Source organism: Melozone crissalis, unplaced genomic scaffold (assembly GCF_028551555.1).
Source record: "Melozone crissalis strain CALT ecotype California unplaced genomic scaffold, PUWL_Pcris_2 ptg000013l_1, whole genome shotgun sequence".
In the NCBI taxonomy this organism is placed as follows: Eukaryota; Metazoa; Chordata; class Aves; order Passeriformes; family Passerellidae; genus Melozone; species Melozone crissalis.
Window position 1 is genome coordinate 21,080,822 of NW_026535791.1, and position 24,867 is coordinate 21,105,688.

A 24,867-nucleotide genomic window follows, 5' to 3' on the forward strand; every position below is an offset into this window, starting at 1 on the left:
GTCTATGTGCCCCTTTTTGCAATATATCCTTTTCAGCATGCACCAAACACATTGCATAACTGGCATACGTTTCTCTCTGTAGGCATCACAGCAAGGAGAAAGGCATGAAATAAGGCAAGGAATAAGGCATGAAATACTGCTTTTTGAAATGAACAATATAACATAAATGGTAAAAAAATGTTAAATTTCTCTGTTAAAAAAATGTTACATTCCACTCTGTTAAAAGTAAGGACAATATAAGTGTGTCTTATGTACTTTGTGCTAAGTCAATAAGACCACAATGAAATTAGACTCGTACAGAGTCTATTTTTAATATAGATTATGATAAAACACTGGACAGATGATGTTGCAAACAGGAAAGAACACAATCAATTCAGTATCTTTCCACTGAAAAATATATTTGAAAGATTTACTTCTCAGAAATGTATTCTTCCAGAGCTGTCTCTGTTTGATGAAATGGTTATTTTAACACATTCTGAAGATTCTTCTGTTAGATTTTTCTTTCTCTTTTGCTGTTTTTCAGCCTCTAAGTCTCATACTCTGGTTCAAGATTATTTAATTTTATTAGCTATTTCTATCATACAGAAAACTGCAGTGGCATAGTATAGAATACAGGGCGCACATTTTTTAATAGATACATAAAACATATTTTATTTAATAGCTTCTTGGTAAAAATTATCTAAAGAAATAAACTGCTTAATGTTAGAAGGAAAATTCATTTTAGAGAAGAAGATTGTGTCGGAACTGAAGTCTCAAGTTGTATGACAAAATTGTGCATTAAATGCAATTTAAAGAAATATAATAGTAAACTTGTAAGTCATTTTGTGGAATTGTTGTTTTTTTTTCAAATGCCAGTAGCATTTTATTATTAAAAATCAATGTATTTTGAAAGAACAGCTGGAAGTATGCCTGCAGTGTGAGATTTTATGTTTCTCTGATTCTAAAGGAATACATTTTCAATTCTTCTTGTAATTTTATCTGGATCTCAGAACAAATAAAAATTAATTTTATTTCTCACTTTCCTATTTTAAATTTTTTACTTAAGTATAGAGACAGTGAACTACCTAAATAATGCTTTCCTGTTAATTTTACTTAATATGCCAAATCAGTTTAATTACAGTTTCTATAAATAATCTATGCAAAATACTTGCCTGGACAGAATGCATTTTTCCTTCTGTATGTGGCACATTTTAGTACTTAAAAGCATTAGAACAGATGTTAGGTGCCTCCTAAAATTGTTTTCAGTTTTCTTTTATTTATATGTTAATGAGAATTTAATTACTTCATGAATACTTAAACAACCTGAGGGTGCCTGATATCATTAGCTTGAACATGACAAGCACCTCAAGTGACCACATGGGAAGAATAAAATTGCTTTTAGTTCACTTGAAGACAGCAAGATGAATTCATTTCACCCCCTGCTATGTTCTACCTGCCACACAAAACTGAGAAAGCTGTGGGCACTGATTCAGTCTCACCTCAGTGTGACCAAAAGTATCCGAGGAAGGAATATGCACCCAAGTGCATAAATTGCTCCTTTTCAATTTGCTTCACTGTCCTTTGATAAACAATCAGGGAATGTTTTTTACTGTGTCTTATTTCTTCTTAATAGTTTTTTCAGTCGAAATTATTTTCTGTCAAGTAAATTTCTGTGTTCCATTCTCATAAAATTATGCACAACATGCCCTACAGTGATCAAATTATCCAGGATGAAAAACAGTATGGAAAGTGTTTAACTTTCTATCAGGAAAATTGTTGCAATCAACTTATTATTTCTGGGCATTGCAAAGTAATAGACGAGTCTGACTCTCAACTGTGTGGAATGAATAAAGTGGGAAAAAAAAAATTAAAAATTATTTCCATTACTTTAATGGAATGGGATTTTTAACAGTAGCTCTATTTTCTTTATGCTTACTATATAGTCTGCAGGAACAAAATAATATTTCTGACACTTCTCTTACCTTATTCATATGATCCTCCTTCTCATGATACACATCAGAAAAGAGAAAGGTAATAAAAGTTAAAAAGTGCTAAAATCACTAAAAGTTAAAACAAAAACAATAAAAAACTCCCTCTTTTCAAGGGGTGGAGGGACATTTGCCCAATCTGTTAATTAATTTTTGAAAGGGTTTATTTAATTTTGATTTAGATCCTGCATATACTCTGTCTTCAATAAATTCTACTTCTATAAATGCATAATGGAAGAGCATGTCTTAAGTAATGCAGATAGTTCCAAAATATATTATATTATAAAGTTTAACACCTCCCAGGAAGCAACATTTCATTTGTTCATTACTGTATCATATATCCATTTACATTCAGTCTTAATGATGCTGAAACTGTAGCTCAGCTAGGTATGACAACAAAGTTGGGAATAAAAAAAATATTCAAGGTCCTACACTGAAAGCTTTGTCTAATCTATTTTTCTCATGGCTGGGCAGGAAATGGGAAATATCAGAGCAGCTTAGGAAAAAAAAATCAACCAACAGTTAGATGAAAGGGGTGGACCACAAACACACTGTAAAAAGAATGGTGATTTTGCTAATAAAAGAATGTAAGTATTTTCCAGAAGTTAAACCCTGCCCTGAAGAGGTCATATTTGTCAGAGAAGCATTGAACCATCCACTCTGTCTCTGACCTTTCAAGCTTTATAAGAATAATATTCTCTTTTAATTCAAGTCCCTGAAAAAAAAAAAAAAAAAAAAAAAAAAAAAAAAAAAAAAAAGCAGTGTGCTAGATACAGAGATATTTTCTTTGATCATCAGACATGTCCAAGATCTTTAGTTTTTCTTTCCATTTCTTTTTTTTTTTTTCATTATATTGGATGTCTGTTGCCCAGGCACTGGGCACATGGGTCCACATACTAAAGAAAAATTTTGTTGCCTAGGTCCATTAGATGAAAAGGTGTGTGCTTCTGTATGCATACAGAGAAACAGTTACCAAAAAAGAGCAGACTGAAAAAAAAAAATTCTGAGGGATAATTTCTGAATATCTTCCAGGAACTGAATAGCTTCCAGAACTGTCAGTCTTTTTGAAGCTGCAAGAACTGACAAAGTCTGAGCAGCAGAAACACCTGGATGTGTTCAAGTCCACTAACATCTACTTCAGTAAAATATTCTGTAGTTCTAACTGCATCCAAGAGGCAAGAACTCTGCATATTGCCTCTGCAGAGAGAGATTACAGGTTCCCATATATATATGTCTTGTAAAACACAGAGCTCATAGAGGTATTTTCCAACCACTAAATAAGAAACTAGTGGCACATCTTTGTGACCCTTGGCACTTGAGTAAACTGTTGGGGTAGGGTTCTCAGATGATGATTCAGACACATTTCTATGAGTGAGAGGGTTCTGAGCTGTGAAGCAGTCAGAGTTACTGTGTAAAGTTGTTTCTGTAAACAGCAGCTCAATAAGAGGAATAACAGCTTAATTATTATGAGATGTTCTAGTAAACACTGGTTGTGATCTGTCTTCATAGTGCAACCTTCGCACTTGCAAATCCTTCCGTGGCAGATAGTCAGGGAGCAGAAATAGTGAGCTGCTCCTGAAGGGATGGAGAGCTGGTGGCCAAGCGCAGGGCAATGCCCTCAGTGACAAACACAAGATCCACAGATCCACAGATCTTCCAAACAGCAGGAGCAGAGCAGGTCTGGTGCTAGTAAGCAGGTTCAGTGAGCAGCTGGCAGCAGGTTTTCTGGCCAATGTGTACAGGGTCCAAGGTATGTGCAAGATCCCTGTCAGGATTCAAGTCAGGGTACAGGCAGAGCTTTGTAGGGATCAGTTCCTTATGCACCCTACATAGTCAATCCAGAACTGTCCTGGTTCTATTAAATACACATGCTGTAACAGCACATGAACAGTCAAAATCCATAGCTTCACATAAAATAAAGATTTGTTTTTTAGGATACCAGAGAAATCACTTTTAATTTTTGTGTCATAGAGATAAGTTGATTTCATATTTCATAGGATCTACACTCTGTAGCCCCTCTGCACCGTTTCGCCTGGGGAAAAGGAATCACTCTCACAGGCACAAATGTAGCCAGAATTGCTCAAACTTTGGATCATGACTTCATTTTTCCAGGGAAGAAAAAGTGATAAAAGTCAATGATAAAATGTATCTTTCAGAATTAGGGTGTAAATTTGGCCTTATTAACCAAACAACTTTACATCTTTAAATGAAAATTCTGAATAGCCAGATGAAAGAGAAAAATGTTGAAAATATAAGCATTATTTTATTATATTTACAAAGTGACAAAGATTTTTTCATCACAACAGAAACAGCATGTTTATAAATCTCTCTCCTCTACTTACAGTGCAACATGCAGTGCTCCATGAGGTATTGTTTCTATTCCCACTGTGGCTGGGTATTTAGAAGAGACCTGAAACTTCAAAGTCTTGTCCTTCTAAAGCACAAAAACGCAACACTTTAGGAAAATTTATGCTAGTAGGATTTGTTTGATCAAAAGTAGTGCTAATCAACCAGAATTCTCTAACAATCAATGAGGAGAAATAAGGACTTGAGGGACAAAATAGCTGCCAAAAAAGAGGTGACTGGAGTCACTTAGAGATCCCAGTATTTTCCACACATTTTCAAGCTTTATTTCTGAAGCACACAGGAGACCCTCAGAGAAGAGGGCGTCTGAGCAGCAGTCAAACCTGTTTTGATGCTGCCAGAAATCACCGTGTGATGCTTCACCTCCTGTCCAGGTTGGGCACAGCATCCTTTCTAGCCTTCCTGAAAGGTGCAGCAAGCAGCTGCGCTTCAACTAGTGGGGTGTTACATGGGGTCCCACATTTCAGGTGAATGTGTCTGACGCGTGTCTGGGTTTCTGTCATACTGGTGAGTACATTAGTGGGGGGTAGAGATCATCAGGGATGCACAAAAAACCAGCACTCATATCTACCCCAGGGAGAAGTGGGTTTGTTGTCTGATTCTGGGTTGGGGATTCGAAATTCTACAGTGAGTTGTGGAAAGGTTTTTAGGATATTGATCCTGAATGTGTAGTTCAATGACTGCTGCTTAATTGGATAGTGTTAATAAATCAATAAGACCACTTCTATTCTGATTTCTTTCAAGCTGAGTGAATTTAGATTTTTTTTTTCCCCTGCAACTTACAGGCTAAATTATTAATGATTTTTTTAATTAATAATGCAGGTATCTGATATCCACAACAAAATTAAAATTATTTCAACTGAAAAAAGAGTTTGAGAGATAGAATGTGTCCATTTGAAAGAATCAAGCAGAAACTAAGAAATTAAAGCTATGAAATGGTATAAAAGATATGTGAATCTCTAAAACATGACTGCTTTAATTTTCATGTTCTATGCCATTAAGGACAAAGGGAAGGTAAATAAAAAAGCTGTTTAATTATAAAAACCTAACTATCCAGATGTTTAGCTACTTGCAGGTGATACACTTGTCAGCATTTTTCTCACGTCATTAACAACTCACAATTATTTATTAAAAAAAAAAATTCTTCCCAGGGTCCTGAAATTTCACTTGAGTGACCTTGGACTTCCTCTTGCAGTGTTTTTGGTAACTATATAAAACAGCAGGAGTGGGTAATATTCCAAAGCCTGCGCTGATCAAGTCAGTTTTCTGGTGATTTTCGTGAATCAAATAAAGTGCTCTGGTTCCTTGTTAGTTAACTTACAATATGGGTGAAGTAGCAGCAGTACTTTTTCCACTATGTTTTAAGTGTGCTAACATGACATGGTATTTTTATATATATAATCACACTATTAATATTTCTTAGTAATATTTCTTTGCTTGGGGCTATGACGCTTCATCGTCTTTGAAGTTCCAAGAAGATATCCCAATGTCTTTGAACTCAGCTGAAAAACCATTGATTTTTCAAGGTTTAGGATGACCCATGAAGTCAGCTGAAGCAATGTCCTGCACAAATCCAAATTCCCATGATTTCAGAGAATTCAGCTCTCAGTTTTAAAATTTCTGTGTCTGACCCTGTGTAACAAAATAGTTCCTTTTGTTGCAGCACTGTTCTTGTCCCTGAATGTTTCATCCTATTATAGAGAGCTTTATAGTAACATTTCTGCTACTTAGTTAAGGATGGCTGGGGGCTGGGGTAGGGGGGTTGAGGGGTAACAGGGCAGGGGATGTGGGGGTGTGGGGGCAGGGAAATTTAAAAAAATCATAATTACACTCTCCAACTGCAAAATTTAAGGATTTGATTTGGTTGCTCTCTGCCAAAATGAAAATAAACAAGTCAAATAGGTATGAAATTCTTCTCTGTAAGCTGATCACCACTAAAAGAGAAAATGACCTCTTTTTCAAATCTATTCTGAATTTTATTAAGGTCCATGAATGTTATTAATTCCCCATTGTTTGATCGTCTGTATAACCGTCAGGTGAAATGTACTGCTTCTCCTTCTTTCTCCTGTCCTCCCTGCTGTCTGGAGGTTAGGGAGCTTTCTTGTGAGCAGGAAATTGCCTTTTGATCTTTTGGAATAGATCATGGACAAGTTCTCTAAGCTAAATGGTAAAGCAAAAATTGGGTTTTTTACACTCATTTTTATTTCCATAGCATAATTGATTTCATGTCACAATTGACAATACATTCTTCCACCTTATAAAAAATAAAAACCAAGCAGAAAAACCATGTCAGTAGTTCTTGAAGCAAGTAACTATACTTTATCTGTGATGATTGAGTGTATTCTATTGTGTTTTCAAAATAAAAACTTGGCTTCTGCTTGTGGGGAGTTAATTAAAATTTTAGAAAGTATAATGGCTCTAAAAGTGGTGCATGTGCATCCCCTTGAAATATTAACAGAATGCAATTGACCAGGAACACTAAGAAATTTCTTTGTCATAACTGTAATACATTTTAAATGAAGCTATTATAATTAAACATTGTTGTAGTTGTACTAGATTTTACATACTGATGATTTTGTTTCTGTAATATTGTGATAAAATATTGTCTTTCATTTGAAATGATCCTTGAGAGGCTTATGTTTTAAAAGTCAAAACATATAGATGAAGTTACATAATTCCCTGACATCAGAAGTGGCTTTTAACTTGAAATAATTTGACTTTGAATGAAAAAAAGAAGTTATAAATTTAGAAATTTATTTATAATCAATTTCTTGTAATAATTTATTGTGTGTACCCTGACTAGATGATGATATTTTTTAGAGAAAAAAGCTCAAAGAAATTAAAGGAAACATATAATAAATGCTTTTAGAGAATTAGGTAAACAGCTAAAACCCCATCAGCTAAGATTTCCATCTGAATGTAAAAGCTTGCTCTTCTCAAAGTCGTATTCAGCACCAAATGAGGAGACTAATTCACTCTAATTTCCAGGCCTACAAGTGAGTTTGATGATTTCTGTTTCACAGGAAGTCTTCACACTTCAGAAAGTAATTCTTAATAGACAACTTAGGAATCAGTGTTTAGCTGTACATTATCTATTTATCTTAACATTATGTGTAACAGCCCACTCTTAAGGTCTAGGTCATCTCCTTATTTTAATGGGAAGATCAAAATAATTTATTAAGTTTAAGTGTATGAAAAATCAAGCACTGCCTGCCTCTTGTTTAGCCAGATGTTAGCAATCCAAAGAATAAAAGAGGGAAAATCAATTTTCATTAAGTTTTTCTATATATGTATACATACTGTAATCAGGTGTGTACAGTACTAAATAATTTGATCTGGAAAAATGTTAGCAAACCCAGTACATTTATTTTAGGCCTTTCTGAAAAAATTACCAGAGGATATTGCTTGCTGGTGTATGCACAAGTTGCTTGTAAAGGCAGAAATATTTATAGTTCTATGAAATAGTGGGGATTTTTCCTCCTTGGCTGACATATTTGCATTAAAGTTATCTTCATTGGCTTTCTAAATCAGAGGGAAGACAGTTTTGTCTGTCAAAAATATAATTTACTCATTTCCCATGGGAAAAAAAAGATCTCTGCTGAAGTTAGATAAAGTAGTGGGGTTTTTCAAAGTCATGTTTAACCAGGTTATCTGTTGGGTATTTGAAGTGGTGTGCATAGTTCAAAACAGATGGTAATGAACATTAGAGGCAAAATTCTTCATTCAAGTTCACACTGAATACTTCTGTTCAAGGAATGATTGTGAATGTGGAAAAGAAAGAGAGGATATCAATTTGTTTAGGATAGATCAGATGCACATCACTATGCTGTTCTCCAGTTTCTGTTGTGTCTCTTCCATTTTCTTAAAGCCACATATGACAAATAATAGTAATGTAGGAAATTTTTGACAATGTAGAAAGATTCTGGTAGTGGATATCAAAGATATGACATTCAGGATTCACTATGGGCACTCATAAAAAGATGTCCGGGTGATAAAAAAGAGAAAGAGAATGCATTAAGAGATCTTTTGCTAACCCAGTAAAATAGAATTATAAAGACCACTCTTGTGATAAATTGTTCTTAGATTTTAGAAAATTTGAATTTTCAAATGAATGAGGAAAGACAGATTACCCTTGCTATAAATTTTCTAAACAAATACAGGGTTTCCACAACCTTACAATATGTCAACAAAAATAGTAATTAGCTGAATAAAAGTTGTTAGAAACATAAAAAATGTTTAATTTTTTGGATTTAATATTATGAAGGAATTTTTTTACTGTGTGGGCTGTGGTGTTGGAACAGGCTGTCCAGAGAGGTTGTAGGTGCATCATCCTCGGAAGTTTTCAAGGCCAGGTTAGATGGGGCTTTGAGTATCCAGGTCTGGTGGAAGGTTTTCCTGCCCATGGCAGGGGGATTGGAACTAGATGAAATTCAAAGTCCCTTGCAACCCAAACCCAAGATTCTATGATGCTCTGATTTCTTTTAGCTGAATGTCTTTGTTGGTCAGCCTGAAAGCCCCATAGCAGTGAAAGATAATGATGAATGAGCTGTTCTAGGGAGGAAAAAAAGATTAAAAAGCATTCAAGGAGTAAAAAGATTTCTCAGTAAATCTGCTAAGTAACCCATAGGATACCTAGTGAAAAATGGGAAAATTGCTTTGTTTGGGGTTTATTTCAACCTGCACTTTGTTTTCAATACATTGTCGATCTTTGTGTGTGTGTGCTGGGGAGAATTCTGGTGAAAAGAAGTGGGATGAATCCTGCTTTCAACATTACCTCAGTTCTCTTCATTTTCAGTGTCAAAATATATATATAAAGTTCAAAATTAATAGAAATGGTACCCTCAAATATGTATCAAAACAGACACCTTCAGAATGTGAATTCTTCTTTTCTTGGCCCCTGATGACTACAGAAAGAATTTATTTTTAAATGGTCAAACTTCCTTCCACGGAATCATGCCTCTAGATTCTTAACACTCAGTCCAGGAACCTGCTATTACTAAAACCCAAGTACCCCCAATATTGGTCACTAGCTAAAGTTTCACAATTTGATTCTAGATATCTGAGATTGTAGTCAAGCTCTGAAGCCTTCCTGAATAGCTATCTCTGAAACAAATTCCTGGTGTCACAGAAAACAATTGAACGAAAAAGAATTAGAATCTTAATTTTCTCAAACTCAGAATATCTTATTCACCTTTGCTCTTCAAAAGTGCACAAATTAAATGCAATAAGAATGATTCCAAGAATAGTATGGCAGTGTTTTCTAGCATGATGTTTGGGGCAGAAATGACTGCTCCTTTCACTTGAAGCGAGACATGATAAACTAACTAATTCTGACTGCACACTTTTCATCAAGATTTGTATTAGATCCTTCTGTTCAGAAATATAGGACTTCATCTTTCTTCTGTGCCTTCCATTGCCTCGGCTTAGCTTTTCTGCCTTTTTTCTTCCCCTCTTGTCTCTTGAGTCAGATGGAGTATAGGTTCAGGTACTGCATTTATACTCGTGAAAATTGCTGTTAATGTTTGCTGTTTCTCACTGGAAAAGTATGTGATTCATGGCATTACAGATCTTACTAACACTTCAATGATGAAAAAAAAAATTTTATAAGTAACTGAAAAAATACAGCTACAACTTTTTAGAAGTGCTTTCTGGAAAATTCTTTATGTGATGACAGTGTTTTGAAGAAGCCTTTAATGTACAAAAACTGACAACCATTTGGATAAAAGTGGTTAGCATGGGTTTGAACTCCTACTTCTGTCATTTTTTAATGTGAGACTAGTGTGATATGTATTATAATCAATTTGAAATAATCACACATAATTTCTCACTAATTTGCATTCCAATACTTTGATAAAATAACAAACTGTATCTGACGTAAACAGAGACATATAAAATAAAAGAGAATTAACAACTTGTACTCTTAAGTCAGAAAGTACAGTTATGGAGTCGCAAATAAAATGACAGACTGTGACATGCTAATTGCTAAATATTTCTTTTTATTTAAACACAAGCAATGCTAGGAGATGGTTAGTAGTTTCCAGCTGACATTTCCATTTCATGCTTCATATTTTGTTTTCTGCTCCATCCATACATTGTTTTTAACCAAACTATAATTTTTCAGTTGTGAGCCCTTGTAAGAGAAAGTAGTTTGAGAGGCAGAATAGTGCATTCCATGTATTATATAAATGAAGAATTTTCTAGAACTTAAGTTTCTCGGAAGGATTGACTTTTGGAGAATAATTATGTGCTTAATTTCTGTACCAATAAACACTATTAAGTAGCTTAAGAATTTACTTGGTCCTGCACTGTGAGTGGAGGACCTACAAATCCTTTCTAATTGGTTTGAATTATGATCTTGTAAGCCACAACTGCAGGTAAGGCACTTAGCATGGCCATGCCACGGATCTGGTTTCCACTTTCACACTTGGAAAATGCATGTTTTGCATGTGGCAGTCAGAATGTCAGCTCTAATCCAACAATGACAACCAGAAAATGACAGAGAGTAGAAGAAATATGATGAATATGAAAATGTAAATATAAAGGTGTATCAAACAATTACAATGTGTTTGGCTGTTGTTGCTTGACCTGAGTCCCCATTCATGGGGGAAAAGAAAGTTGATTTGCATGTATTTAAATTCTTTCCTTTTTTGTAAGATTTCTAAATTTTCAAGATAACAAAGTCCTTTACTTTGTAGTGGATTTGAGCTTGATTTTTATAATAAAAAAGGGGGTTTTCCCAATGGGTATATTTTTTGTCATTTCAGGAACTATAATTCATGACATATTTTTAATGTATTCTACAGGTTAAAATAAAAAAAAACCACATTAAAATTTAGAATCAAAACTATGCTACTGATGATAGAAAGAAATTAATATTATACTACTGATGGCTAAAATGATAAATCTAATTCACGAATGTATATACATATAGTGAGGGAAGTTAAAATTTATGGGAACTTGAATATTTCTTCTGGATTTGATTAATGAATGTCAAACAATGTATGTATGCAGAGATAATCTAAAATGTCTTTATTAATTTAGAGTAAATATATACTTGTTTTCACATATTACCATTCATGTGTCTTAAAACCTGTGTATACCCAATACCCTTTGACCTTGTAACAAGGTGTCTTTCACTTCTAGCATGAAGGTAATTACAATGCCAAATGTGACCACTGGTAACTGCTTCTATGCAGTTGCATTATATTCCTTCCCTTCCCTTCCCTTCCCTTCCCTTCCCTTCCCTTCCCTTCCCTTCCCTTCCCTTCCCATTACGGATGACAGTTTCTTCCATGGGTTTCTCTTCAATATGTCTGAGTGTAGGTGTTTAACATTTTTTGAGAGCTTGTTAGCAGCAATACTATTCACTGGAGGAAAAAGAAGAGAATGGCCATCAAGTTTTGTTTTGGACAGCACACACATTCATATCATCCCTCAAAAACTCCAGGACAATAAGGAGACAAGGAAAGGAGTCAAATAATGATGAAAGGGCACTAAGCATAGGTACCAATATGATGATTTGTTTCAAAAAAAAGCCATAAAGAAAGCCTACAAATTGTGGTTCGGCAACTTCCTAAGTTTCTCTTTTTTAATCCAAATATCCCTCTAATGTATGTGATACAGTTATGCTTCTAATATTACGTCAATTTTAATTTGAAATCAAGAAACTGAGAAAATAATTCTTGAAGCAATATAAAGAAAAATTGTCTATAGAGAATTGCAGAATGATTTTTCACCAAATTTAGGATTATGAGAACATAGGTTAAAAAGCTATCCCTAACTGATGGGTGAATACTTGTTATCATTTGGTTGCTTCAAATGTCTACAAGAAATTCTTTTTAATGGGATGCATTTGCATTACAGAGATAAACAGGAAATATTGTTAAAGAAAATTAAGTACCCTTTGACATGATGTCTGAAGTATCACTACAATAATTTTCAAGATGGCATTCCATAGAAAAGTGGCAATTATTTAAATAAAATTTATCAATGGTGAAATAAAGGTATAAATCTAAAAATATATAATTTTAGAAGTGAAAGGATAGCTAATTAACAGAAACAGCATAAAATTTACATGATATGTACAGCAGAACGTTTATAGATATAAAAGTTTTATAAAAGTGCTTTATGACTTTGAAAAACTTGAAACATTTCTATATTTGGTTTCTTAAATACTCTACTGAGAAAAATTTCAGAACAATAGTCCATCCATGTTATTGGTTATGATCATTTATCTGGCTTCATCTCATCAGTAATAAAATCTAATGCCCTGAAGGAAATAACACATCACAAATATGAAGCTGTCCAACTCTACAATATGAATCCATAGCTCTCAAAATCTTTACATCTAAAATAAAATGTTTACATTTAAAATTTCTCAACCTTTAATTTTTTAAGGGTGAAGCAAGTCATTCTCCTTTCATTTTGATTGAAAAGACAGCACTTACTCTATTTAGTACATTTACTTTGACCTTGCAGACCTAGAGTTTGGTGATTAGTTACTAAACATTGCAACATAATTGATCCATTGTTAGTTTAATGTAAATTATCAATTGTAAATTTATGTAAAAAACCCAGACTCTTTCCTATATGCTTTTTCCCAAAAGTTTCTTGGGCATTTGAAATTTAGGTTGCTGAGAGACAAATATTTCTAGACATGACTCTGCTTCTCCTAAGTCAAAGTTGCTCTTTCAGTCTGTTTATTATTTCAATGAGACTTTGGTTGTCCTTTGTGGGGAAAAAGCAAAACCAAAAAACCCAAAACAAGTTATAGGACCAACGAACCTTCCCCCCCAGACAATGCCCACCTTTAGTCCAGATGCCTAATATGAATTACTTTTCCCTTTAATATCACAGAATCTTAATGGACAGACAGGAAAATTTTGGCTGATTTTGCCTAATTGTGTAAAGTTTACTTGTGGACTTACCAAAAACTACCTTCGCAAATTAACCAGGCTCCTCATTTGAGTATATTATGATACTTTTCCCAAGACTCAAGAAATTTAGTTTGGATAGTAATATAATCCTTCCAATGCTTGATTTTAGAACTCTTCTTTTCCTCTTTAAAATTCTTCCACTATTATGTGCATCTCATCTTTCTACATTTAAGGTCTCGTATACAGAAGATACTGGTTGTACCATAATAGGAGTTTATACTTTTTTTTCCTCCTTATTTGCTTTTTTGTTGTTTTGGGGTTTTTTAACTAAATACATATCTCTGTCTTTGCTGGTTTCAACTTCCATTTTATTATTACATTTTGCCAGACATCTTTTCACCGCTGTGTAGTAGGTCTGGCTGGTTCAGAACTGTTATATTAGCAGTATTCATTTAATGAATACATGAATACATGTACCTATGGCTGAGTAGTAAATCCCTTATTATGTTCTGAAAAAAAAAAAAAAATAGACAGCTTTACTTTCAAAGTATAAATTGGAGGTAAATTTCATCAATGATGAAATAAATTTAATTACCTATATGCAGATTTGTCTATAAAAATATAAAATAATTTAAAACAACTATTTTAATGGGAAAAAAACCACTCTGTTTTTATTATTATTTTATTTAAATCTATAAATGATGGATAAATAATGTGTACATTCATGCCATTCTGTTCTTTATTGGAAAAACATCATGTGGTGATTTATCCATGTACACAAAAAAAGAGGATCCTTAGCAGTTGTTGGGCAGGCAGATAAATTTATTTACAGAGAACTAGATAATTTATAAAGGAAGTGTTAATAAAGGCTCTGAGGGCATATGGAAAAATTACTTATATGGAAGCACATTCAATGTCCAGTGACTATGCATCTGGTAAAAAAATCAAAAGAAGTAGCAAAACCAACAAGATACTCTTTTCTGTGCAAAACTTTTAGCACACATTAAAAAAAGAAATATAATTAAATCTTGTGAAAATAAGACTGCAGAAACTATTTTGCTCATTCAACAGAGCACAATTTTTTTAATATTTATCAAATATAATAGGCATAAAATTGATTTTGAATCGGAATCTCTGCAGGCTGGACAAACACCTTTCCAACACTGCAGAAAAAAAACCCCAAAACAACATAATAGCAAGGAAGCTGTTAAAAAACTCATAATGTAAAAATTAGCACATAAAACCTGCAAAAGTAACCAATACAATTTATACTCTCATGGAGAGACTATAATCCTTGTACAAGTGTATATTTTATTTATTTTTCATTTTGTTTTGACTCCATAAATTGTACGCAAGTACTTTAAACCATTGCATAAATGAAGAAATAACAAGAAAATGCAATTATTTAGTCTTAGTAGTCCAAATGTATTTAAAAACCCCAGATATAGTAATTATTAGATAGTCACAGTATCTCTTGAAATTACACGAAATTTCTTTTTGGAGTAATTGTAGATCCCACACAGTGAGCCGGAAGGAGATAATAAGGTGAGGGTTGTAAAAATGTTGGAATCTGAGTAGATGTAGGTCAGTCAATTATCTGAAGATGTGTCTGCTCAGAGAATTGTGTCCCAAATATTCATCCTGCTTTGCATACAGGTTACAGATTCCACATTACAATAGAAACTGTGAAAAAAAACAGTATTAACCTGAGGATTAGAACAGCTACTAGCTTCTAAGTCTTCTAACTTTCTTTACTAATGAAATTCTGAGTCACTTGGTAAAAAAAAAAGAAAGTCTATTTCTAGGGGTCCTCAGAAGCTGGATGAAGGATCCATCTACAGGCAATTAAAGCACAGACATTTGTATTGAAATTGTACTGTTATACATGCAGCAGCAAAATCAGGAAATATGAATGAAGGACATCTGTGAGTTTACTAGCTTGGCTTTTTTTTTATTCACTGGAAAAGCTTTACTACTTTTAAACTATGTATAGTCTGTGGGTCAGATGAGTGTACATATAAGCATATAGAACAAAAATTTGTTCCAAAAGAAACTGTGTTGACCGCTTCAGCTCACTGATAGCCCTCAACACCACCTCTGGATTTTCCATGTGTTTAATTGCAATATAACCTCATTTAGACAGCAAGAGTCCTGACAATCACAAAATACAGAAATTCAGTCAATATACAAATATGACAAATGCATAATATCAGATGCAAATAATAGTAAATAATGCAAATAATAATAAAAACAATAATGCAAATAATCTGAGATGCAAAATATCAGCAGTGAGCAAGAGAGAAGACACTGTTAAACAGTATAGACAAACAACAGCTCCTTTGGTTGCCACATAAAGCGGCTGTATATATGCGAGTACCAATCCAGAAAATTCACAGCTCTATTGTCACTTTCTTGTCACAGATATCTTTTCATTAAAATCCTTTCTTGGGATTTTTCCTGCTGAAGCTGAGAAGTTTCAGCAACAAATGGTTATCTGCTGCTGTGGAATGCAGCAGGTTGGTCTCCTGTGGATGTTTGGATTTACTGACCACTCACGACGGAGCTGGGTCTCGCTCTCTGCTGAGACACAGACCTTTGTTATCCATTCTTTTCTATTCTTAGCTTAGCTAGCCTTCTGAGAGCTTTCCCTTCTATTTCTTTTAGTGTAGTTATAATGTAGTATATATATCATAAAATAATAAATCAAGCCTTCTGAACATGAGGTCAACATTCTCACCTCTCTCTTCATCCTGCAAAAGCCTTGTGACCACCATCACACTCTCTAGTTTGTCCCAGTGACTGAACCCCACCTCTCAGTGCTCATGCAGCCACGTGTCTGCTGGGGCATGGCCGGCACATGCCCTGCCAGACTGCGTGCTGGGCACTGCAAGTGCGTGTCAAGCTGCACCTGCCCATGCAGACCCAGTGTTTGCCTCCTCAATATTCATGTCGGTTCCATTCTCACTGTGTCTGTGGTGTGAGGAGCTGCCATTGAAGACTTCAGGCAAATAGCATTGAGGGCTGTGGAACCTGAAAATAGATTTTGATATGAGGCACTTTGTGAAAAATTTCACTTACTGTATAATTTTGCAGTACTTTTTAAAATCCACAAGCAAATTATCCAAAGCTACTTCAAACAGGAAAATTAGCATCAAACAATTTCCACATACTGGCAAAATATCTCAAAAGATAGAAATTGAAGAAGTTGAAAGTATCTCCATATATGTACATAAGTCTGAATATTTGCACCACAGTAAGAAAAAAAGTGTTGCTTTCTACCATCTGATTTTTTGTTGTCTTGTTTTAGTACATATTTTTTCACTTTTCTATGATTAGGGTTAAGGCATTTGTGTAACTTTTATACTTACATCAGCAGTTATACCATTAGATTAAAAAGGTTCCATAAACACTTTCACGTCTTTGTATTAAGATTGAAGTCTGAGAAATTTTTTCTCTTAAGTATTTCCTGAGGATAAAATTCTTTGAGAACATTTTCAGTGGCCCACAAAATTAACCAGTAAGCAAAAAACAGAGTCTTTTGTGTATAAAGTATTGTACTTTTTCTTTTTTTTGCTGGATGCATTAGTTTCCAAGGAAACTACACTAGCTGTGGCTTATAACTAAATTAAAAATTAAAAAGGTTGAGTTAGCATGATTTTGAATTTGAATTGCACAATATTCCTATTGCTTTTAAAAGAAAATATTTCACAGAAATATTCACAGAAGATTCACAGAAACTTAGAGAACAGAAAATGCTTTTATAAATTATCCCACCATGAGGAATTTTTTTGCTGTAATAATTTATAGAACATAGTCTTATGCTGTGGTGTCTTTTTTTTTACCAATTATAACCATAAATATCGATATAATTAGGAAGTGGGGCCAAAAAAAATAGAAAAAAAAAAGACAAGAAAGAGGGTTTGAAAATTTATTGTAGATGTATTGTAACTATAGCAGGTACCAGAGGGGCTCTGACTCTAGTGAGATGGAGGAGAAGGACATCCAGGACTGTCATGGCTTAAACCCAGCTGGTACCTTACTACTACTGAACTGCTCTGTCACTCCTCTTTCCCTCTTCCCCTGGTGCGAGAAGATAAGACTCATAGGTAGAGATAAGGACACCTTAATAATTTAAATAAATTAAATGAGTACAACAACATCAACGACAACAATATTTATCATTATTTTTATTGTTATTACTACTACTAATAAAAACAATAACAGCAATAATAATGAGAGTCACAGAGGAATAAAACCTGAGAAAACCAAGTGATGCAGAATAGAATTGCTCACCACCAGTACCCAGCCAGTCTCCAAGCAGCAATTGGTACACCCCAGCCAACTCTCCACAGTTTATAGACTGAACATTCTGGTATGGAATACCACTTTGGCCAGTTCAGGTCAGCTTTTCTGGCCTTGCTCCCCACCACAGCTTCTTTTGTGGCCCTGCTCACTGACAGAACATGGGAACCTGAAAATACCCTGACTCAGGGTAAGCAGGATTTAGCAACAACCAAAACATTGCTGTGTTATCAACACTATTCTCATACTGAATCCAAATCACCCCTATACTGGCCACTAAGAAGAAAATTAACTCTATCCCAGTTTAAACAAGGCCAGAAGAAAATTATATCAATTTATACTTTAATTTTCTAACACGAAAACCCAAATAATTGGGATTACATGATCGGTGCTGGAGAACAAATAGGAAATTCCTTGAATTTCAGTTGTCTACAGGCACAGGATTAAAACAAGCAGGCAAACAAACAAGCAGTAAGTCATAGAGGATTTACAGCTTTGACCGCTTTTTTGTCACCCTTAGTAAATAACTTTATCCTTTGGCTTGTAATCAAGAAACACAGCTGACTGCAACCTGTGAGGTATTGGAACCTGATGATATATGCCACAATCAATGTAACTAAACAAAAGTAAAGTGCACAACAATTGGTATGAGTTAACACAAACATAGACCTATTCTTTACACAGCAGCTGATCAGATCAGGATCAGGTTCAAAGCTCAAAAGGTTTCTTTGAATCACATTATTCATTTTGAATTGCTTCAAATGATTTTAAGTGGCTCAATTTTTGTGATGTTTTTCACCTTTCCTCCAGGTTTGAGTGCATTTAATTTTGGCTAGTGAAAATTCAAATGCCTCCATGGGTTTCAGCCAGGTCTAAATAAAACATAATAGCAGTCTGATCCACAACACAATGGAATTTATGCAAAGATTCTCTCTTTTTTTAAGGTGATCTTATTCAAAGCCTTATTCATTTGAATATTTTACTTACCTTGTAATAATTGTATAAGTTAGCAAGATTTTTACAGATACCATACATTTCCACACTCAACACAGTTGACATTTTATTGTCAACACAGTTTAAACATAATTATCAAAATTTTATTCTGCCCCTCCCTCCACTGAAAGACCTAATCTGCTAAATTCAAGCAAACATATCAGATGCTACATTAAAACAAACAGGTAGGTTGGTTTGTTGGTTAGTTGGTTTGTTGGGGTTTGTTTTTGGTTTTTGGTTTTGTTTTTTTTTTCTGGAGACATTGAAAGGTACCTTCCCTCTTCAGGTGGGGGATAAACTTTATGAAGATAAAGTCTCTAAAAGTCCAACATAAGGCAGAAGTTTGATTCTTTAATTAAGTGTTCTGGATCTCTAATAAGATGTAGTTGCATACTGGCCTATGAAAACAAAGAAAGAAATTCAAATTTTACATTGGTGGAGTTTGCATTTCATCTCCATAAACAGAAGTAATATGAAAATAAAGACAGTTGCATGAACAATAATATAGATAAGCTAATAAAAAGTACTGTAAATGTTAAAAAATAAGAAGAAATTAAGAAAAACTATCAAAACTTAGGCTTTATTGTGATACAGAAAAATTAGAACAGCTATACTGCAGATAAATTTAGTGAAGCCATTAGTATTCAAAAAATAATTCTGAAAAAAAGAAAAGCTACCACTATAATTACAAATCACAACTAAATTTCATAGAACCTGTTATATTGTTCAATGTGAAATGATTTAATATATTAATGAAGTGAGCTTTAGAAATACTTTACTCAAACTGTTGTTGTCCTTTTCTTCACAATATCATCAGAATACCACCAATCTCTCAGTTGATTCTTGATATTCTTTTGTAGTAATGAAATGTTGATATCTTTGAATAGTTAGCAATGTCAGGTGCCTTCTTAATGTCTGATTGCCTGAAACTATTTATAGTTCAAGCTGTAATTCATCTACAATTATTACTGAGTGCAGAAAGAGTTGCAAAAGGTTTAAACTTTTTACAGACAGCAGGCTCATTAGTTAAATTTTATCCAGTCATGTACCTTTTTTTGGAATGAAATAAAATTTAAGTTTGGCATATATAAAGATAAGTTTTCTCTCTCTTGCTATCTATATCTGTATCTATAAGAACATCAATATCCATGTTAATATCTTTGTCAATATTAATATCTATATCTATCTAGTCTGCTGAGGTAATCTTGTACTCACTCAAACAGGATTGAGAACACTTGTTCTTTTTTTTTTCCCCACATGTGTTTTGGAAAGTGCTTATCAGCTAATTATTTACAGTCAGTCTTAAGCTATTTTTTGCCTTTGGTGCACTTGAATTTAAAAATGTTAGGAATGTCAAAGAGTAGTTGGCAGTTTTGAACCCAAAATTTAGGAGTGAAGCTCTTGAAGAGGGATTTCCAAGGTCAACGTATGTTCCTAATTTCACACAGTGCATTTCCTGAAAGAAGGGAAAGACAGAACAAGGTTGTCAAGCCTTGGAGATGTTGGAGTCAGTATCCCTCAAAGTGTTCAAGAAATGATTGGACATCTGGGTTTGGCACTTACCGCTCGCTATGGTCTAGTTGACAAGGTGGAGGTTGGTTAAAAGTTGGACTCGATTATCTTGGAGGTCTTTTCCAACCTAAAATGTTCTGTGAATTCTGCCAAGAGATATAAACTCTGGGATCTGTAACAATCAATATACTGACCAGAGCTCCATCTCCTGCACAGCTTTTAGAATCTGTCTCAGCACTACACATCCAATCTCCTGAATCTATGACTTTGAATTTTGTAGTAAGTTGAATACTCAGTAGTTATAACACTCACAGGTGCGGAATGAAGTTTCAGAAACCAACGTTGCCCTGTGAACCTGCTGGAGCCAAGACAGACTGCAGTAAAGCATTTAGGGTTTGTGGATACTGGAAAAAAAGAAGGTCTTAATGATGTAAATGTGGGTACCCTTGGTTCTGATTCTTGCTTCTTTGCATTCTAATTTTATTCAGTGGTTACCTAAACAGCCTATGAACACAGGAAGCTATTCCCAGAAGAAGACCCTAGGATGGGATTAGAAGTGTAAACAATACACAGCACTTTAGTTTTTTAGCTCAACTCTCATCTAGGTTCCTCCACAATGATAAAGGTGACGGTGTCTATCACAAAGCTAATGTTACTAACCATTTTATCATCATTCAAATTCTTGGGATCAAGGCATTTCATCAGTTTAAAAACAAAGTAAATGGATTCTATTAGTGATGGAATTTTAAAGTTCACTATATTTTCTCTAAAAACTTTTTTCAAGGTAAGTATCCAGTCACCATACATAAATACGTTGCAAGCCACAAACAACCAACTTACCAAGATAAAATGAAAACACGTTTGCATTTTACGTGATACAGCTAAGACAGTGTACAGAGAAGTCTCCTGCTTTACTGTTTGAGGGGTCCTAAAATGTGATTTCACTCTTAGAAAAGTTATGTGAGTTTAATGTTGAAAAGCAAATTTATTTTTCAACTTTCTTCTACAATAATTTATAAGCCTGCAAACACTGCTGATCAAAATCAATCACCCCTTAAAGTATTTGAATGGTGCATGATCGCAAACACATATAAAATTAGAATATATATATATACATATAAACTGCATATATAAAATAAGAATATATATATATATACATATAAACTGCAGAAGCTTTTTGTATGTTCACTTACCCTATAAAATGCATATAACTTCTCCTGAATCTTGTTGAGAGATAAATGACATCTTTCCTCATGACTTATTAGGAAATTCAAGCTTAGTTTAATTTTGACAGCACTGTTATTTTATAAGTATCATATACCATATACTCTTGCCCATAATATATGCTGTAATTAATAGAGCTAATCTGTGTGAATCAAAAAGATAATGTACCCTTTAAAAATAAAGAAGATCATTAGTTTAAATTAATGTTTTACAGGTCAGAGACGTTATTCTGGCCATAAGAAAGACAAATAATTTCAATTTAAAATAATAGGAAGAGAAAATCAGAGAGGGAAAAAATAGCTAAAAACTTAACTGATCCAGTGATCAACTGTGGGACCCTGAGGCTGTATGCTAAAAGCTCCCTTAGTTGGCTGCTATTTCTACTCTTGGGTGTAAAGAAATAAGATAATTTTTGCCATTGACAGAGAGGGATATTAAGTTGTGTGTTTTAGCCTCTTGTTTGCAGTTCCATCCCTATTCTGTTCACATTTGTTTATCTCGCATTTTTCATGTTTAATAAGATAAATCTTATAAATCTCATATGTATCAGATTTATTTTTATTACATGGTATTCCCATTCACAAAACAGAATTATACTTTCTGTTAATTCTCTAGTTTCAAAGACTCACTTAATTCCTAACTATTAAGACTTAATTAATCCCTAACTGATAAATTAAGAAAATAGCACTGAAAGCTATTAGCAACAAGAAATCCCACATAAACCAGATTTCTGGTGGCTTACTTGGAACAGTGAGGAATATTTAGACTCAGTAATTCCACATATATTAACAGTGCTCAGGTAAAGTATTTTCCTTGGGCTTTGCATTCTATCTAGACATCTGTGTAACCATATTCTAGAATCTTTCCTGCTCTTTTTCTCATAATATGTGAACATCTTCTATACTAGCAAAAATATTTGTGGCACTTTTGATTTTGTTATAGAAGATAAAGGAAGAAAGCACGATTTCTGTTACAGTGGCATCAAATGGCAAGCTCTTTTCTGGAAACAGCTATTTTCTGCCTGGTTTTGGTGCAGAGAGATAAATGCCCTAAAATGCAAGTCAATCCATCTGCTTTAGAGGTTTATTTTAGGATGCACTGAGTCACAACTCATAAATGACTATTTCTCCTCATATATATAAATATATGCAGATCATTGAAATAATCAGGTGGTTTTCAGAAAAAAAGTACATTTCAGATAGCCAAACTGAGACCAAATAATCTTGTTTAATAAGTAAAATAAATTAAAATTTCATCAGAATGAAGAATGGAACAAAACCCCAAACAACCATCATAACCAACAAAACACAAAAAAAAAAAAAAAAAAAAAAAAAAAAAAAAAAGAGAGAAATCTATAAGCTATACAACAGTTCCTTGAAACAAATTATAAACACTGCTATCTAATTCCAGTCCACCACTACATATTCCCAGGGAGACAACTGTCCTTCTCTTTACTGGTATTTTTGAATGCTAAATTTGATTGAGAATATAGCCCAGGGTATGAACAAGCCCAGCACTTAATATCAAAACTAATTTAGAATATTGAATTGGTTTTCTATGAAGACTTGAGTGCTTAGTTTAATGTTAAATTCTGTCTAGATCTAGTTAGACATATAATTATTTATTCAATGAAGTTTGGTAATCAAAACTTAAGTCAACATAATTATGTGAGAATGAAACAGTAAACAGTTATTTTAGAACTTGGAATTTATTCAATACTCCTAATTTCAGACAAGCAGCAAAATCCAGAAAATATACAAAAAATGGCTGCACTGGAATTGAATCTGCTACAATCCCATATTGTAATAATAGTCTGAAGTCACAGTTTGTTTAACTGCATCTGCTACTGGCAAAAAAAAAGAAAGCTCACAATTAGTAAAACATTTGTTGAATTCCAATCAGTGGAATGGTATTGCATATTGCTTTTGAAATTAAGATAGTTTTAATCTTTCTGAGATGTCTTTTTGTTGACTTATTTGTTGGTGAAGATAGTTTTAATCTTTCTGAGATGTCTTTTTGTTGACTTGTTTGTTGGTGTGGTTTTGTTTGTTTATTTTTGGGGAAAAAGCTCTTAATACAAATCACCCTAAACCCAGTATTTCCAGCTATGTTTCCTATATGTATTCTTTCTTCTCTATTTCAATCCTTTTTAAATATTATGTTTTGCATAGGCAAATATTTGCATAGGCAAGTACCATTCAGTACTGAATATAAAATATCTTCCCATTTTTGTATCCCAAACCTCATTCAGACAATTCTGAACTTTGTTCAAGTTTGACCCAAAAGTTTTAGCTATCTGACTACCTATTGACTTTGTATTGTGTATCAAGTTTCTAGATACTACATTCCTAAAAATAAAATAATGAAATAAATACCTTTTTTGTTTCCTTCATCTTGTTCCTTATTTGTACTGAATGTATATAATTACTTGTATCAGCATCTTAAGTAAAGTTAAAAAAATGCAGACAGAAAACAATAGTCATATATAATGCCTTGTACCTTCATGAATATATACTGAAGTACAATGAGAAAAGATGAAATAGGAGCTTTGCCATTTGAAGATAGTTAAAATTTAAAATGGACAGATTTTCAAGTAGCAAGGCTACTCAGAAAAAAAGTCATGACCAGTCTTCTCATCCTCCTTCTTGCAGATAAACAAACTCATGTGTCAGACATTTAGCATTCAGGAAAATTTAGCATATTTTGACTGGCTGTTGACATGACTGTCAAGAAAAGGCCAGAAGTTTCTTCTTTCCCTAAATATCTATGATGGGAACTAAATACAGAGTATTATCTAAGCTTTTTAACTATTATAGCCTGTTACAGATGTCAGTTATATGAAATATATCTTTATATTCACTGTGAAAGATTTGGCAGTGTCCTGAACTGCCAGTTTTAGCCTAGAAAAGCTGCCAAAATGCTATTTTTTCATAGATTTTTTTTACATTGGTTTTTGCTGTGTATCAATAGATTTTTCACTGTAACATATTATAAGAATGATCCTAGCAGAATTTTTGCTGATCTTATACCACTTCTTTTTCTTTCCTCTGGATCATTACAATTGAAAGAAGACAGCACCGACATTTTTAATAACTTTTTTTTTTCCTTTCCTGAGAAGTGCATGCATCTGGGAGTTGACTTCTTACTTTCTTTGAAAATCTGCAATCTATAATTTTATGAGCAGAGGATAGAACTAGGAATAAAAATAACTCCCCTTTTCAACTCCCATCAAGAACAGAAAATGGGAAATTTAATCATCTTGAACAGAGTGCTAAAACAAGATGTGGTTTGATTGAGACTCCCTAGAATCTCCTTTTTATGATATATATTAGAACTAAATTCACCTTAATTTTACAATAGGGACGTTATTTCACAAAGAGGCATGAAGCATGCTGAAATTATCTGTCTTTTGGGTCTCATCATTTTGATCACTTTTATGATGTAAACAAAAGGCTCATCTAAAATATTTCTCTGCTGCCTAAATTCTAAAAAAAAAAAAAGAGAGAAAACCAAAAGCTCACAAACTTTTCACAACCTTTTCTGTAGTTACTAGTGGTTTAAAACAAAAGCATACAAATTCAAAGCATTTTCCTCAAAATTAGCCAAACCCCAAATATTTGCAAATAATT